General features: G+C 39.7%; 1 long non-coding RNA gene across 1 annotated transcript in view; it reads left to right on the top strand.

The window, feature by feature from the left end:
• The window catches only part of LOC116887698, a 386781-nt gene extending 368347 nt beyond the window's left edge, over positions 1 to 18434 (top strand). Inside the window, exon 3 of the long non-coding RNA XR_004386232.1 lies at positions 17828 to 18434. This is a non-coding gene — a long non-coding RNA (uncharacterized LOC116887698). The remainder of the gene's footprint in view (positions 1 to 17827) is intronic.
• Positions 18435 to 19345: the final 911 nt, after the last annotated feature.

The raw sequence follows: 19345 nt of genomic DNA, 5'->3' as shown, positions 1-19345 counted from the left end.
AAAGCTCTGTAATGAATGCTTCTGTTTGCTGGGGTTTGGGTGGGACTCCTAGTAATGGGAGTGGGCGTGTCTCCATCCAGTCAGTTCTGGATCTAAAGCCGTTATTTATTCTGACAGCTTCCACCTGAAGATACTCCTTTTGGGAAAGGTGAATGACATGAAATGAAGGTTTCACTGAGAGTCGAGTTTGTGGCAAAACAGTTGCTGTTAACTTCTATTTTCCCTTTAGAAATCATTTTTGTGGAATCAGTGGTCCCACACAACTCTGAAATGACCACCAGGCTTTTAAACCTCCTTGATCAAGAAACAGTAATGTTTGTTTCTAATAGGAAGAAACATAGATCTCAGAGAATGTTGTTAGTCTAGAATGTGATAGTTAATGGTTTTAAATTAACTCATCATGGGCTGAAGAAATGGCTCATTATACTATATAGTGTGTGTGTGTTAGAATATATATTCTAACTTGTGGCTTTTTTTATTTATTATTCTCTCATACAATACATCCCAACCACAGTCTCCCCCGTCCCACTCCTCAGTTCATCCCTCATCTCCTCTTTCCCCCAGATCCACTGCTCTGTTCCCCTTCAGAAAAGAACAGATCTCCCAGGTGTATTCAACCAAACACAGCATAACAAGCTACAAAAAGACTAGGCGCAAATCCTCGTATCAGGGCTGTACTAGGCAATCCAGTAGGGGGAAAGGGATTCCAAGAGCAGATGAACGAGTCAGAGACACGCCCACTCCCATTATTAGGAGCCCCACCAAAACCCCAGTCTAAATATGTACAGCGTGCGCGCACAAGACCTCACACAGACCCAGGCAGCTCTGTGACTACAGCTTCAGTCCCTGTGAGACCCTATGAGCCCTGCTTAGTTGATTCGGGGCGCCGTGTTCTCAGGATCTTTAACTGCATACAGAGCATGTGGTTCATCTTGCTGTTGCTACGACTGAACCTGACAATCCTGTCAGCTTGATGAGCATCTTATTTTGAGTTCTCCAATCAGAGATGTTTGAATTTCTTTCGGTTTAGCTGTAAGGGAAACAGGAGCGTTTGCCTGAGCATCGATATTGCAGATTTTACATAGCGTCACCTTGTGTAAACTAAAATCATAAGCTTCAACTTCGCCGCAGAGTGTTTTCTATGCATGAGCTGTTTCAGGTAAGGCTAAATCAGGGGTGACATAGCAAATGGGCATCCCAATTAGGGCTCTTCTGCCCAGCACCAGAGCTCAGTGGCCTCAGACTGTAAATATTTGAGGAAGTGTGGGCTTCATAGTTCAGGAGAAAAAGAATTTGATTCTTGGAATTTTAGGAAAATTAATACTTAGATAGAAATATATATCATAAAGGTATATACATATCTCATAGGTACAATATATGGATGCTTAGGAAAGAATCGGGGTGCTTTAAAGGAGTTTGACAAAGCAGGGTATGATTTCAGTTCAGTGCGTTCTATTGAGCACTGGAAGTCACACTGGGAATGGCCAGGGACTGCGCTTTCAAACCCCGCATTCTACTTCTCCCTCAGCAGCGAGTGTTCCGAGAAGGGATAGAAGTTAATGAGGACACAGTTCAAACAACCAGCTCCGAACGCTCAATCCAAAGTTACTTGAAAGCAGGGGAAGTTAAGATCCACTCCTCTTCGTGTAAAACGGCTGGAGAGTTGCCTCTGTGCTCTGGGTCTGTGCGCAAACCAGGTTTCTGTTTCTCACGCTCGCTCGCTCGCTCGCTCTGGTTCTGCATAAACGACTGTAATGTCACGGAGCCAAATTTCTGAGGAAGTAGAAGATGTGCACGAGGAGTTGGGCACTCTCTGCAAATCTGTCAGGCATTTCTCCAAGTGCCATGAAGGATCGTAGTCACGAGGAAAAGACTTTTTTCTTTCAGAAATTCAAATTTTTTTGAAGGGTGACATTCGAACCTTCAGCTTCTGAAACACACAAAAGCTTACACAATAGCACAGTTGAAAATGTCACAGCATCACTCTGTGCGCGCGAGCGCATGCGCATGCGCGATTTTAATGTTTCCTCACTTTCCCCCAGAGGCAAACATCCTGGTTCCTGAGTAGTAAACCTTCATAAACGTTAATGTCATCCTAAGATCTTTCTTTGGTCAAGATTGGTCCTTTGAATAGAAGATATTAACATAAGCTGAGGCTGTAACATTGAGGGCAGTATTCAGAAGAAGGATTTCACTTCTGAAAATGTCCGTCCGTGGCCGTCCATCTATGTGATCCATGGACTAGCAGTGCAGTGGGGAAAATGTGGAGGTTGGACTGTCGGCGAGGAGAAACATTTACAGGGGAGAGGGTCAAGCACAGGCTACTCTTAAACACGAAGTAAAAGAAAATAAACAAAACGGGATTCTGAAGAGTCACAGCTAAGGCCTCAAAGGGACCGCTGGTCTAACACACATAATTCTTCTCTAAGGGACTGTTAATCTAGTACACATAATTCTTCTGGTTCTTAACACCTGAAACATCACATCATGACCATTTCTTGACTAAAACTGAGGGTAAACCATATTTTTCTATTTATTAGTTATGCATGTTCCCCATGCTTTAAACTGTTGTTTCCACCGTGCCATCCGCAACCCCCCATGTTTGTATTCCACTGCCCTTGGGAGCATCTGTCATTTCCCACGGGACCATCTGCCGCCTCTGATGACACCATCTGCACCTCTTGTGACACCGTCTACCACTTTCCATGCAACCATCAGATCCTCTGCCAGAGCTCATAGAACTAGAATCTCCTTCGATACCATCGGCCTCCTCCCATGTTCCTATTTCAATTTCCCATGGGGCCCTCTGCTACCTCTTATGGGTCTGTTTGTCATCTCCTGTGGGACTCTCCATGATCACCTTCCATGGGACCATCTGTTGTTTCCCAAGGGACCGTCTTCAACCTCCCATGGACGATCTGCCACCTCCCATGGGACCATTTATCACATCCCATGGAACTATCTGCCACCTTCTATGGGTCCATCTATCACCCCCATATTCCCATAAGCTACCTCCCATGGGGCCATCTACCCCTCTTATGGGACCATCTCCACCTCCCATTGAAGTATCCTCTACCTCCTATGGAACCATCTGTCACCTCCCTTGTTCAGACCCCCCACTTCCGTGGAACTGTCTCTTCCCTCCCACAGGACTGTCTGCATTTCCTGTTTAGAGGGGTGTCCCTCAGCCTTGAACAATACTTTGAGTAAAGAACCTGTCGTTTTTCTTGTGGCCTTTCATTTGCCTATAATTTTTCTCAAATTCAACGAGGGTAGCATTGATGGTATTGACGTTCATAGGGAAACTGAGACATTGAACAAAACACGATCCATTATAGATTTCCATAGTTAGGGCTGGTAACAGAAACTAAAAGCTTTACTTGATATGCCTGAGGATATCATTATAACGAGAGGTTTAGAGAGTCCCTAGAGCTCAAGATGTAGATGTCAAAGACTGGTTTAACCTTCTCTCCCCCAATCTCGACACTTAACTGAACATCTTGAAGTCACAGTAAAGTACGGCTATTTCCTGGTCAAGTATTTTCTCTGTGTTTCTGTGACCTTTCTTTGCCAATGACCTGGCCATAACTGTTCTTGTCTTTCTCAGACCCTGTCCCTCATCCTCCAGAATGACCTCCACTGCTACCTCTCCTGCACTTTCTGCCTCATCCATTGATCCCATCTCGATAATTGCTTACATCAATTTGATGGTGCACCTGAGTCATAATCTCCTTCTGAATGAGAAACACTTTAGAGGCAAGGGTGAAACCAGCAGAGCTCTCTGCTTGGAGCCTGACAGAGCTGTGCAAGTCGTCTTGTTTGGGATTTGGGAATATGTAGCACTGTTTATTGTCAGTATTTAATACGTTGAAGGAAGTCGATAAACACGTGAGAAACATTGGATGTGACTCACCGCACCTCTTCGAAGTCTCATTTCATCTTTGCCAATTTATGAGAAGCCTGGCACGTTGGGAAGGAAGAAACCCAAGGGGGTAAGGTAGATTTTGCATAGAAAATATTTATCTATATAGCATTCATGCAGTGATGATTGTGACATTTCTTTTGGTTCGTAGACTAGCAATTTCTGTGAAAACATTATGTACTATCTAAGCTGTTCGCATTGGTGAATTGTTCATGATTTAAAAAAGGATGTTTGGGGTATGCCATGAATGACATATTAGTCATTCATTGGACCATCTGCCACCTCCCATGGAACCAACTATCCCATCCCATGGGATTACCTTAGTAACACCCCTACTTTAGTAATATCATTTAGCTCATGTACCTTTAAAATGACTAATTTCATATCCTTTTATTGAAATCTGTATGTGTGTATCTCCTACATCCTCTACCATCCATGCTTCTAATTTATATACCTTACCTCTTACCTATCACCAAACTATCATGTATCTGTCTAATCTATCAGCCAACTATCATCTAGCTAGACTACTAACAACTATCATTCTCAAGAATTCTTATTAAGTTTTTATAGCTTGGTTTTACTATTGTAGTAAAAAATAAAACCTAATGTGACTCCAAGGAAAGATTAATTTTTGCAGTGCTATTGAGGAAACAGCAGCTCATCTAGGGACATCTAAAACCAGCAAATTTCTCCGTAACCATTAGAATTTTTCCGTGGGTTAAGGACCCTTTATGAAGTGATGTGATTCTAGACATTAAATACTTTTATCGCCATTGAGAAGTGTGACTGAAGTCCATCTCAGCATGCTCGAGGGTCCGCTCAAGACGTGGGCCAGTTACTCAAGTTCTTAAGCATATCAAGCAATAGACCACTGCGCAGAGTTCAAATTGTTATTTGTTGGTTACCATATTTCGGCTTCAGGACTATTCTGGTGGCTACTAGGATCGTCAGGACACTTTAGAGCCCAACTGAGCACCAGGAAGGATGACTTATCCCATGATTAAAAAGATCAATGTCCCTTAAAGCAAACTTTTTTTGAAATAGTAACATGTTTGACATTTATCATCTTTTAGGTGATGACTTCCTTAGGCAAATAATTTTCTATTTTTCAATTTAATTGAGAAAACTTATGAAATAAACCTCGTCACGTTAATTCTATGTAAGGTCTCAGCTCAGTCCGAGGGCTCAAGGGAAGAGTTTTCTGGTCTTTGTCTTCACACCCCCAACATAACTTTCTTATCCCCATCTTCTGCCAGCCGTGAATTTCATTATTTGCAAAGAACAGTTGAACTGCAGACATCTGGTTACCAAGCTAAGGCCCTGGTCTTGACACAGAAGTCTGCCTACTTCTGCTCTGCCTGAACTCATCTTCCCTTGGTCATTCTTAGTGGCAGCAGATGTCTTTAGCATAGACACCATGTGCACACATGTGCCTAACTCCTAAACTAGCTTGCAATGTTCTCTTGTGCCTTACAGAGTAACAAGTAATCCTCTAAATGTTCCATTTTCTCCAACACCTTTAGCCTGGGTTCTATGGATGCCTTTAAGTGACTTTCCTTAGAGTGATCAATGAGTTTTGCTTTGACAGGTTCACAGAGGCGAATTCACCATCCCTCTTTCTCTTGGCCTAGCTATTGTATCTCTCACATCAGAATCCCTGCTTCAGCCTCATCACTTGACTTCAGCCTCTCTGTCTCCCTGCTTCTCAATCTTTTATGCTGGGTTTGCTTTCTGACGTCTAATACTTGCATATCCTGTGCCTTTCTCCTTTCAATTCACTGTTGAATTAAATAGCTAATTAGTAAATCCCAGGCAGTGGGTTCACTACCACCTGCCTCAATTGTTTGTGTTCCTGAATGAAACACACACACACACACACACACACACTTTTTATATTTTGATATGCCTTAATCATCAATAGCTGGTCCACTGCCTAACCTCCACCTTGTTAACCAGCCTTTCGCCAAAAATCCCAAGTTATTACTTCCCAAACGCTGTATTCTGTCTCGGCCATTCTGGACCCAAAGGGCTAATCCTCTTTCATATGGCAGTCATGCCTCTCTACCTTGTACTCTTCTCAGGCAAGGAGTCTCTCCTCTCATCCCCACTCTCCCAGTATGGCGTATCTCCTCTCTCTCTCTAGGTCCCAAGACCAGGAAATTCCAAAAACCCATCTCTGTGTGACCTTCCCAGCTTTTGGCTGTTGGCATTTCTATTTACCACCCAGAACCAACTGGGGACAGGTTGCCAGAAGCTATGTACAGATACTATGGAAGCAGTTGTGAGAACCCAAATTAACATTAGAATACAAGCAGCTTTAGGCCAAATTTACTACAACTCACTGAGTAAATAAATTCCCTCAATTCCGTGTTTATTTCCTGGATGGCATGTTCATAGCCCTGCTTCAATTCTCAACTCGATGCTCTTTCTGTGGGCATCTACATTTCAGGAGTTTAACTCTTTAAATCTTCAATGTCTCAAGTGAAAGTCAAAACCCAGCTTCTTTCTCAGCAACACCAATTCTAGAAACACCTTCATTCTCCCACCTCCCAGGTCCAGGGCTCCCTGATTTCCCCCTCATATCCAGCTGTATGAAGGTCATGTCTGAGTCACAAATTGTATTCTCCTAACTCAGAGTGCATTCTGGTGTCCCAGGTATGAACTGTCTATAATGCTCATGGGTTATTCATGTTCGATATTTTCCCAGATTTCCAAGAACAAACACACAATGCAGGAACCTTCTCCTCACCCCAGCCTACCTTTAGTATCATATCCTCTTCCAGAATAATAAAAGTTAGTTTAGTATTATTAACATCATGTTGGTAGTTTTGTCTCTTCTCATAAAAATACAAATATTATGAAGGTCTAATATATGCTAGGAACGTAAAACAGTATCTCGATTATGATACTTAATATCATGTAATGAAATATGGACAGATATGTCTAAATATAGATATTCAAGGACACCCCTCAGATTTATTTTTAGAAATTTGTAAACTGTTACTGGCTAAAGGGACAGTACCCTCAACGAAGGCCAGGCGTCTTCATCTACCTTTCCAAAGTGCTACTGTCTGTTTATCTCTGTTTTCATATAGGCAATTCCCTTTGTTCTCATTTACCTCAATGAACTTTCTCCCCCCTGCTTCATTTCCAGATAAATGCATAACTCACCATCAGTATTCTTCAATGAAACCAACATAAAAGCTAAGGCTTTTCAAAATAAGGCAAACACTACAAAGACGCTTGAATTACTTTCACATTTATTCATATTTCACCAAATGTATCTTGGGTAATTCGTACATGTTCCCATATAGCCTGTACTCCGAGACATATAGAGATATGTTAGAAAGATATTCTCCATGTATACCATGTGCAATAATCCAAGAATCGAAGCTATTCCCAACATTCATAAATTCACCATACCAGAAAACAATTGCTTCCTAAACTTTAACATTGTAGCGACATGTTTTGAAAACAGCCAATGAGAAACAGTTCTAGTCTATAGCAGTATTTGAGTATCTGAGCTCATTCCCTTAGACTCCATTGGATAAAAAACTTGGTGGACTGGAGATTGACAGGGGCAAGGGCCTATGGCGTGAAACCAGCCTAGAACTTGCCTCTTCCTTTCTGCCCCATGGTAATCTCTACCCAGCAGAGCCTGCTCCCCTCCGCACAGAACTCCAGGGTTGGAGGGACCTGGGGCTCAGAGGTAGGATAGACGGAGCCAGATGTCTACAGAGGGAAGAAACAGTAACGTTCCCCACAGCGGAGCCTGCATTTCAGGGAAGCAAAGCTTTCTGCTTCTGGGGATGTTGAGTCCCATATGGGACCTTCGCTGTATCTCCTGGGGATAACTGCAGCCATGATCGGCACGTAAAATCCTCACATTTAGATATTCTTTGCAAGATTGTAAGGAAAGCTTTGCTTATCAGTCTGTTTTCCTTCTCTTTCTTATTAGTTACTCTTGTTTGTTTCTATTCTTCCAATCACTGCTGCCAGGCACTTACTCCGTTCTAATAACTGAGGCTTACAGAGCACTCTTCCTCAGAACGAGATTACAAGAAAATTACAGACATGAGCCACACTTACAGTGGCTTAATATGGCAGTTGGATGGCGTTCACCGGGCCTGTATTACTTGGCAAGTGGAAGGTAGTATGTGATATAATTTCAGTCTTAGCTCCAGGGATTAAAATTAGTCTGCTTCTCCTGTGACTCTGTCGAAGTGATTTTTAGAGGCTAATCTCTGCCAACAGTGTTTCCCACTTTAATTAGCAATGCCTCGTGGAGCTGAGTCCATTTGCCAGCTGTTTTGCTTGTCCACTTTCGTCTAAAGCCCCTTTCGATATCATTAAATACATTATTTTTCTCTTTCATGCACTAATGTCTGGAGAAAACTTCTGAGTTTACACCATCAACATATTAGACAGTTCCACCATTTTACAGGTTTTACTTTTATAGCTGATCATTTTAAAATAACAGAAATGGTGCAAGGGATATGAGAAAGCTTCTAGAAAAAAAAAGGCTTCGACGCCATCAGAGTTTATTATTCTATACTTTATACATTGGTATTTCTTCCCGCCATATTTAGATAGACATACCTTTTAAAAGCTATATTTTCTCCGAATTATTACACCACGCGTTTTTATGATCCCATACGCGACAACCTTGGAGTGTCTATGGCAACCATGGTGTTCACCTGGAAAAGCTTCTTTATAATTAGGTTTAGTGAATACCAGGAAGCACCCAGGTGAATGAAATGCAGTGGAACCATTCTCTTCTCCTTCTTTCCCATTCGCCTCTGCAAGAGCGATATGTATACTTTTAATTCTTAAGGATTCTCATGAGAGGTTATGTCAGTCACAGTGTTGTTCACAAATGATGTGCAGCTATTGCCAAAAGCTGGCTTAAAAGATTGTCCGGAATCCCCTTTAAGCCTCAGAAGCATGGAAAAGGCATGGACAAACACACATCCGTAGCAGAGGAACCCGGAGATTTGGTGGCATGTTTAAACATGCTCGCAGGTTTGTTGCAAACCTTAGAGCATATATTAACACTGGAGACAAAAGGGACAGCCAGAATGGTAAGGACAGCCTGAAGTGTGTTCTTACGTTATATTGAGAAATTTTTGGTGCTCATGGGAAGGAATTTCTGAATATATGTTTATTGTATGATATTTATAGTCTTCCTAGTAAGTATGTAGCAGTTCTAATGGCTACTATTTTTGTCATTGTTTGTTGATTTCTTTCTTTTTGAGAATGTAATGGATAACAGTATCACCGAAATTTCCACCTATTTTATCGTAGGTCATCTAGACAGATAGTCTGCACATTATAGACATAGAACTTCTACCTATCCCATCCTGTGTGTCTTCAACATGTTGTCGTTCAGATGACGCATACCTTAAAGACATATAGTTTTCTTTCCCAGACAAAATATACTAAAGCCAGTTACAAGTTCTCACAGTGTGTGTTTACGGAAACAGCATTTATGGAACAAAATGGTAATGGCACTTGGGTTCTGCATGTAAAGAGAGCTGATATCAAACTGCCTGGCTGTTACCCGGCAGGCTGTAAGAAGAGAGATTTCAAATTGGCACCAGGATCTGAACAACACAAACAGCTCTTTGGCCAACATGGTCTATTCTGGCAAGGAGGAAGCAGGGGGAAAGGCATGGTCTGTGAAGGATGTTTGCACAATTCGGATATTTATATTATTCTAGTGTAATGAAAAATGGAGTAAAGACAATTCATTGGCAACTAATAGAATTAATAGATGCTTATTTTATTTTTAAATGCAAGATAAGAATAAAAGTCAGGCATTACACATCCAAGAACAAAGCTAACAGCAGTTGAAATTTAGCAGAACCCACGTATTCCTTCATTCTTGGATTCTCTCAGGTGCAGCATCACCCTAAACTTCCAGTCACCCAAGTGACCTCTGAGTCAGGTGCAGCGATGAATAAATAGAACTTTGGGAGTGTTCTCGCACATCATTTAAAGTGCTTGTTAGAGATGCATGGGGACCAGAGTTTGGTGCCCCTCAAAATCCATGCAGATGCCAGAGGAAACAATGGCGGGCTGCCTATAATTCTTGCCTTGGCCAGTGGGCACCAGAGAGTCCCAGAGAGCATCATGTCTGACCTCAGTGAGTAAAGGGAAATAGTCATTGGAAACACATCCCAATTCCTCGGCAGCCCAGAGTCTCCTGCCACCACACACTTTCCTACACTCAAACCATCACATAAAAGAACACTCAACACAATAATCTTAGATCCAATAGTCATTGAGGATGATGGTTATATAAACTTTGTACCCCCACATGTAGACACACATATAATATATACAGTGTGTATGTGTGTTTGTTTATGTGTGTATATATATGTGTGTGTGTGTGTGTACATACGTGCACACTACATTGATTGACATGTGAAAGTGGAAAAAATTAAAAAAATATATAAATTAAACCCAGTACATACTGCCTTCTGAATACTCTGGTTCCTTCAAGTCTTCAGTTTACAAGGTAGCAACAGAATTTAATTTTTGAGATGCATGAGGGTGAGGGAGGGCAAGAAGCTGCAGTGTGCTTCCTTCTCCATCCTCCCCTTCAGCAGATCATCATCCTCATTAAAACGGCTGCTCCAAAATCATTCCTAATATCTGATTCATCTTTCCCCGAGGGCCTCAGAGTAATGACGCCCACATCTTAAGTCTACTCAGAAGCTTCGCACATCCACGAGGAATGGCTGGCTCTGATCTAACCATCCATCTCAGAAAGTCGATGGGGAAATCTCTAGCCATTAATTTGCATGAAGTTAACACTCTTTAATGATTTACTCCTAAGGGAGATATCTTGCTGAATCATGAAAAATGTGGATTTTTTTTTTTTTTATAGTTTTGGAAGTTAGGCAGCATACTTTAGGAATGGTAATTAAATCTTGAACCTCTGAACTTCAGCGCTGAACCTGTTGGGATGGCATTATTTTCTACAGGTGAGGAGAGCTAATTAATTGGGAAAAGGTATAATTGAAACTTCCATTGTGTTTTGTCTGATTTCCTTGTGTCTTATTCTCAGAAATTTTTTTCTGAATAAAACAAACTTTTGGTCAATTTCCAATAATCTCACCATTTAAAAACATATTAAATTAGTATTTGTATATCCTGACTTATGTTAATGTATCTTTAAGGGATTTATAAAGAAAGAGCTTTAAGATACAAATAATATTTGGCTAGAAAGGGCCATATGGACATAATAGAGGAAATTTGATATATTTCATTAATTCTGAAAATAAATGGCCCAATAAAATATGTCATAATGAGACCTAAAGAATTACTTTTTGATAACTGGTTTTCCAGTTGTGTTCCACACTATACTTTTCATAATGAATATAGGGATGTATTGAATATTTTCATAACAAATATGTATTTTGATGCAAAAATTTATATTTTCTATAAACATTGCAATATCATAGGGTTTGCTCAAATAATAGGTTATGAATGTCAAATAATAGGTTATAAAAGTATTTATTTACATTCCATCATTGTCCCCTTTTTTGGTCCTTCCTCCCACAGTACCATATTCCATTCCTCTTCCCCCTTGCCTCCAGGGATTGCTCACCCCTGCCAGACTTCCCCCTTCCCTGGGACCTCAAGTCTTTTGAGGATTAGGGGGACATCTTCTCCCACAGAGGCCAGACCAGGAAGTCCTCTGCTATATATGTGATGGGGGCTTCCCTCAGACTTGTGGATGCTGCCTGGTTGTTGGCTCAGTCTCTGGGAGCTCCCTGGAGTCAAGCTTAGAGACTTCCAGTCTTCCCATGGATGGGGTCACCCTTCTCTTCACTCCTTCAGTCATTCGCTAATTTAACCAAAAGTGGCACCCAACTTCAGTCTAATGGTTGTTTAAGTACCTGCATTTGTCTCAGTCAGCTGCTTATAGGGCCTCTCAAAGGACAGTCATGCTAGGCTCCTGTCTGTAAGGACATTATAGCCTCAGAAAGCATCTTCAATACATGCTACTGGTCTATCTGGTGGTCTGTATTTAGAAGAATGAAAATAGAGTTATATTCATCACCTTCCACAAAGCTCAAGTCCAAGTGAATCAAGGACTTCAACATAAAACCAGGTACACTGAATTTTCTAGAAGTGAAAGTGGAGAAGAGCCTCGAACTCATCAGCATGGGAGATATTTCCTGAACAGAACACCAATGGCTCGGGCTCTAAGATCAACAATTGATAAATAGGACCTCATGAAATCAAGAACCTTCTGTAAGGCAAAGGACTCTATCAGTAGGACAAATTGGCAACCTACAGATTGGGGAAAAAAAAAACTTCACTAACCCTACATCCGATAGAGGGTTAATACCCAAAATATATAAAGAACTCAAGAAGTTAACCTCCAAATAATCAAATAACTCAATTTAAAAATGGAATACAGAGCTAAACAGAGAGTTCACAACGTTTAAATAAATACCTTTTACAAAGTATGTATTTAGATTTGTAAACAAAGACTTTTGATTACATTTTCCATTTCTTAGTCTTTACTATATGTTTATATAATACACATGGCATTATGCAAATAGCTGTTTCAGTTAGTGTTCTCTAATACCATTGGTGACATGTAAATAATGAAACACTGATTTACTGGCTGTGGCTTTAATGTCTAGTGATGAGAATTGTATATACTTGGTATGTTCAATCCTTTCATATCCAGTTTTATTTTCCATCTACAAATTGCTGTAAACTGGTAGATTCCCCCATGGCGGGGGGGGGGGAGGTAGTGTTTGACAGGTCCTCTGTTCAGTGCCTTAGCAGAGACACACTCACAATGCCCACGGTTCTGATTTGCAGGAAAGACTATGCCACAGGGCTCATTAGATGCTTGAAAGATCCATTTGCTTTTAGCTTCATATCTGAGGGTTCTATGAGGAAATCCTTCTCAAAGGTTCAAGAAGCCATCCAAACTGATGCTTCACCTTCAAGAGCATAGAAAAATCACTATCTATCTATCTATATCTATATCTATATCTATCTATCTATCTATCTATCTATCTATCTATCTATCTATCTATCTATCTATCATCATCTATCCATCTATTGATCTATTATCTACCTCTCTATCCATCTATTCATCTTCCTTTCTGTCTGTCTATCTACCTATCTGTCTGTCTGTCTATCTATCTATCTATCTATCTATCTATCTATCTATCTATCTATCCTCTATTATCTATCTATAGTCTATCTTTTGTCTATCATCTATTTATGATCTTTCTCTCTATATCTATCAATCATCTATCTATCTACTGTTCTCTTTTTCTCTCATTCTCACACCTCCTCTCTCACTGTCTTTCTATCTCTCCCTCTTTCTCACCTCTCTACTTCTGTTTCTGTCTGTCTGCCTTCCCTTTTTCTTCCATCATCCCCTCCCCCATTTCTCTCCTGTTATTTTCCAATTTCCAGATATTGATCCATATAAATGAACTGAACCAGGAAACTGGCATCACTAGGGCTGGAGAGATGCTTCATCAGTATGGGACACTTGGTGTTCTTACATAGAATTGGGGTTCAGTTCCCGAATTAACACAATAGCATGTAATCATCCATTACTCCAGATCTAGGACCTCCAATGCCTTCTTAAAATGTGTGACCACCAGGCACATACATGGCACATATCCTTACATACAGGTAAAACACACATACATATAAAATAAACAAATCTAACATTTTTTGAAGGAAACATGGATCTTGTTATCTTTACATCTTCCTGTTTATTAGTTAGAAGGCCCAATTTTTTATTGCTGTATGGTAGGACATAACACATGATTTGAATCTTTGGTGGGGTATCTGCAAAGTTACCTAGAAACACCATGAGGACCATTATTTAGTTCCACATTCATAACTAATTCATCTGCCTTTCTCGATGTTATATAAGCTCTGTGCTATAATGTGCCCAGAATTTTCACACAACAAAAGCACTGTAATAGATACACCATTGACTGTTATTAAGAGTGCTGCTTGGTTTTAATCTGTTACTAATCTATATTAGTTACAACAGAAGTTTGTTTGCCTGCATTTGTGTTTTAATGCCATAGGTGCCACTATTTTGCCATATGTGAAAAATCAACCACGTACAGATATGACTTCAGTATCAAACATGGGAATTTTGAGCTAGTCAGCACATGTAAGTAGGCCAGGACACTGTTATGTTTTTAGACTTTACATACATTTTGGGTTTTTTAACTGAGTAGTTCTAAAAGAAGTCTCATTATTTATCCTTAGTTTGTGTATCTTAGGTTGGATGACCTCTACAAGTAAAACTATCAAATCTATCTTGGCATAATAACTCATTTTCAAGACAGTGTTCTTATCCTGAGGGTATGTACTAGTGACATTAGTCCTCACACTAGAGTCCACTATAAGGGCCCCACCTACCACCTCCATTCATCAGAAATCTGCAGCACATGAACATTAGGGAATGGTCAACATTGTATCCATTGTAAAGTTAGGCTATTTTTTTACTCTTAAGTCCCATTGGTTGAGGCATAATAGCTTCTTTCCTTGTATTTCAATAAAATTATGGAAAAAAATAGGATAGGATCAGCAAATATATAAATGTAAGTAAAATGTGATCATTTACATGCATGTTTTATAGATATGTATAGTATAATTTTAGTATATTTGAATATCTTAAAACATTTATTAATACATGAAATTATGAGAATGTTTCTACATGAGCACTATGGTGTATATTTATATATAAATATACAAGAAAGAAGAAAAGTGAGGTAATCTAGAAAAAGGGGGTTGCATGGAACCTTATTTCCTAGAGGAGGGCATGACTTATCCAGTTGCACTTAAAACTGGAAATACTTTCCTTCAGCAATGAAGTCACTCCCCTTGGAACTAATAGAGGATTCCCTAGTCAGTTTAGGAAATTCATACGGTGAATGGTGAAGTATAAGCACAGTGGGATGCTTCCTGTTTTCATGTTAGTAGTTGAGGTGGCATTGATAGGAGCTTTGCTTCACTCTACTAGGTGGGTCTCAGACACTTCTCACTGGGAATATAGAACAGCAACATAGCCTTTTTAATATTGCTCTTTCTAGACTGGGTCAAGGATCAGAAGTCCTGGGCATTTGACTGGCACACTGTTGAAGGTCAGTCTCCCACTACACCATCGGGGCTTCCCTTGTTTCCTCTTGAGATTGTATGTGGGACAGTATCTCATCATAGTGACAACGCACTCGAAATTTGGTGTCTCAAGAAAGCCACTGGTCCATTTCACAGTGGTGAGGAGCAATGGCTTAAAGAAAAGTCAATGTTTTCAAAAGTGTTTTTGTACGGTGTTGCTTATGTGTCTAGATCTGCTGCTATTGTTCCCTCCTACCACTTATACCTCTGAAGACAACCTGGGTTAAAGACTGGAGGTCATGTCATGGCTTTGGTTTGTAATCAAAAAGAAACAAATGAAGAGACCTTCTTTCTTGCCCTAAGACGTGAACAGACTGGGCTTGAAATGTAGACACCTTGTGGAGAGCTTGCAGGCAGGGCTGGTAGAAAGCTTTTGCTCTTTTAAATTTTCCCCTTCATCTATCAACGCTTGGTGTAGCCTGATTCCCTCTATTTACAGGTACCTAAGGGTAATGTGATACTGTAATTTTTTGACAATGCTGACTCTTTCATTTCATGTCACTTATGACCTTTTAAATGTCATCTGTAATAATTATGTCTGTGGAGTTCTATATTCATCTGGCTAATAGGTACTATCATGAGAATTGAAAATTATTGCATTTTTCATCACTGATATTGTCTTCCTGCTAGAAAAGCAAGTGGTACCCAATACCCGCTCTGTAAGTTCTTGCTGGGTGAATGGATTTTTAGAACATGGTATGGTAGAGAAATGCAAATACTTTTTTTTTAATTCTGTAGGAAAATAATGATTGATGTAAAATCCAAAACTAATATATTCTCTAGAGCACAATTATGTTAAGGCACTTTAACCCACAGGAAAAGATCAAACACTTCCTCTCTTATCTGTAAGACTGAAAACCTAATTGTGAAAGCTTCTATCCCCAGTATTTTGACAGGGTTTGAATGTGACTGCCAAAGTAACTATTAACTACACCAGAGGGTTGAGCATGTTAATTAAATTACCTCCTTAATAGAGAATAGATTGAAGTTATTCATAGCTCACTGTATGCCTTTTAAACTCTGGGCACAGTTTGGATTTCTCAAGCATAGCAATATCTGCAGAGTGATCTACTGGAAAGAGTTGTATAGAGAGGGTCTGGCACATGTTTGCTAGAGACACAGCCCTGCTTTGAAGGTGATGTTTAAACTGTCCTCTACTCTCTTAGCAGTGTACAGAGTTTCTACTTCTAGAAGTTTTTTTCTGCAATTCAAAGACCTCAAAGCTATTGATAGTCTATGTGGAAAACATCTGATCTGTTTCAACTCATGTCATGGGTAGATCCACTGGTTGACACAATGTGGCAGTAGTTGTACATGGTGCCCTGTAGTTCTTGAATCACAGACCTCCTTTAAAAATAACATGCTTACTATATGGCTACAGAGAGTGAGATTTTCTCCATATGGAGGGTATTGGGTTTACAGGGTGGGTTTGTAGCCTCATTATCGGCTGCTGGATGCTGAATACATTGAAGGTATGGGAGGTAGCTTGGGACTAAAGCAAATAGAAATTGAACAAAGAGGGATGAAGAGATGGCTCAGTGGTTAAGAGCACTGACTGCTCTTCCAGAGGTCCTGAGTTCAAATCCCAGCAACCATATGGTGGCTCCCAACCATCTGTGATGGGATCCAATGTCCTCTTCTGGTGTGTCTGAAGACAGCTACAGTGTACTCATATAAATAAATAAATAAATAAATAAATAAATAAATAAATAAATAAATAAATAAATAAATAAATAAATCTATCTTTAAATTAGGAGAAATTGAACAAAGACTAGCACAAGGGTAGAGGTGCTGCATTTTCTTTATTCAGACACAATCAGGTGTTATCCTGAGCTCCTTATTCTAGGTTGACAGCTGTCTATCTTCTCTGTCCACTACGCATGCTTTTAGTGTAATGTCTTCTCAAAAAATAAGAGATCCTGGAATAAGCTCATACAAGGTCTCATATTGAAGTGGATTATTTCTGGAATCATAACAGGACCAGTGGCTGGGATGATTTTAAAGTGATGACCTGTAAGGTCATTCTCATCTCGAAAGCTTTTAAGTGAAATAAAATAAAACAATATCATCCTGAAGAGCCACAAATTCAGTTAACCAAGGAAGAGTGAAAAGTCACGTGGGCAGACTCAGGATCCCCAAGGGAAGCCAACTGTATCTTTCTCACCTTGGCTAAGATGTTGTTTTCTTATGAATATCACAGCAGTATCATCTCCCTGACTCATTAGTTTTGAATTTTTGTTTATTCTCTTAACTTCTTTCAGTCCTAGAGATGGAACCAGGGACACTGGTCATGCTATCAAAGTGCTCAGCTCCTGAAGTCATCTCTAGCCCCTGTCTGTCTGTCTGTCTGTCTCTCTCTCTTTCTCTCTCTCTCTCTCTCTCTCTCTCTCTCTCTCTCTCTCTCTCTCACACACACACACACACACACACACACACACACACACACACCCCATTAACACCATTTTGTTTGTTTTCCTTGTAATGTTGTCATATTTGAAAGAGAAGTGTCAAAGCCATTATATTATCTTCCAAAATCATAGGAAGGCTACAGAACACCAAGCGTTCTGTGTTAGCCATGAGTGTTACTTGATAATGGATGGTGTGATACAGGTAATTAACTATGAAGTCATTACAGCTTCTCCGTGCTCTGACAGTTTTGTTTTCCTAGAGCTGATAACGAACTTGTTAAATGTGCTTTCCTGCTTCCTATTCTTGCAGATCAGCCTTGAGTGAAATTTGACAGAAGATGTCCCCACAGTTTGCTCTGTGGAAGTGTATACCCCATGGGATCCTCCTTGCCTCTCTCTTGGTAGTCAGCTGTGGCCAATATGATGATGGTAAGTCTGCCTTTACTCTGATCTCTGTTATTAAACCAGGCCTCTTTTCAGTAGTGGATATCGTTGTGTAGTTATTTTCAAAGGTTAGAAGTTCTTTGTAATAACCAAAGTGGAGGATCTTACAAAAGCGGCCGTAGATACGTTTGATTCACTATCAAGACTGTAGTATGTAGAAAATCCAACATAAAACCTCTGTTTTAATACTTACTAAGAAAGTGCTAAACTGCTCTGAAAATTATTAAGTTCTGCTTAATGCCTGTGAGTGAACACTGATAGTAGTCTCCAATACAACCAGCAATGCAATGGTCTACCATGAGTCAAAAATCTCTAACATGGACAGTAGGAAAAGCTGTAAGTGGCTTGAGGACCAGGGCCACCATTAAACATTGCTTTATTAGATTCCTCATGAATTTGTTCAGGAAGAGAAAATGTCAAATTCTTGGTAATTGACTTCTTAAGTCATTATAAAAAAGCAAATCAACTTATTTAAAAACACCTACAGTAACTTTCAGAAAATTCATTACATTAGGTCTGTAGTGACCTAAATTTGTTTATGCTAGCTTTTCAAAATGACAGTGTGTTTTAAATAACACACAATGAAAATCACGTTATATATGTGAACCATACATACATACAACATGTTTATGTATGATATATACATTTATGTATATATACACACATGTGTTTGTGAAATACAAAATATGGACACATTCCCTTGTGGGAATTTTCCCATCAAAAATATATTTTATTTAAATAAGAATTAAATAAAAATTGCGGTGGTTTTTATTCAGTGTTTATTCAGCTCCAATGGAGCAGAGACACAATAGCAGCCTCTGCCTCTTAACTTGTTCTCTGGTTGGTCTCAGTAGTAACACAAAGTGTGAAATTCTTTTGTACTCTCCTTAGCTAAACTGACATGTCTGAAGATAAATGAGTTAGTTTGATATTCTCCAGATGTGTTCGCATTGTACACACATTAAGTTACCCTTGGTCCTCAGCATCTGCGGAGGTGAATATCTTTTGGGATGGCAGAACAATCCATAATGTTTATTCATAAAATCAGAAGATTCACCCTGGAGGGGTCCTGCTAATTAGCACTCTGTTTATGTCAAGTACAACTAAATTAAATGTTCACAGTTTTTCCTTTGGTGGGAAATTTAAATATCGGGGCCAAAAAACTTGAATTTTAAAAAGTAGTAATAAATAAACAGCTGCTTAGAATTTTAAAAGTATAATTTGAGGCACTCAAGTATATTGAAGGAACACATTGTAATTGAGCTGTGGGTAACAAACCAATGTTTTAATATTTATTTCATAAAACATTCTATTCTTGTTCATACTGAACAGTCATGTTGAGCAGGCAAGCCATTTCTCGTGTTATACATTTACAAGCATACGC

The sequence above is a fragment of the Rattus rattus genome, chromosome 18, assembly GCF_011064425.1.
Source record: "Rattus rattus isolate New Zealand chromosome 18, Rrattus_CSIRO_v1, whole genome shotgun sequence".
In the NCBI taxonomy this organism is placed as follows: domain Eukaryota; kingdom Metazoa; phylum Chordata; class Mammalia; order Rodentia; family Muridae; genus Rattus; species Rattus rattus.
This window is presented reverse-complemented; position numbering and strand designations above follow the sequence as displayed.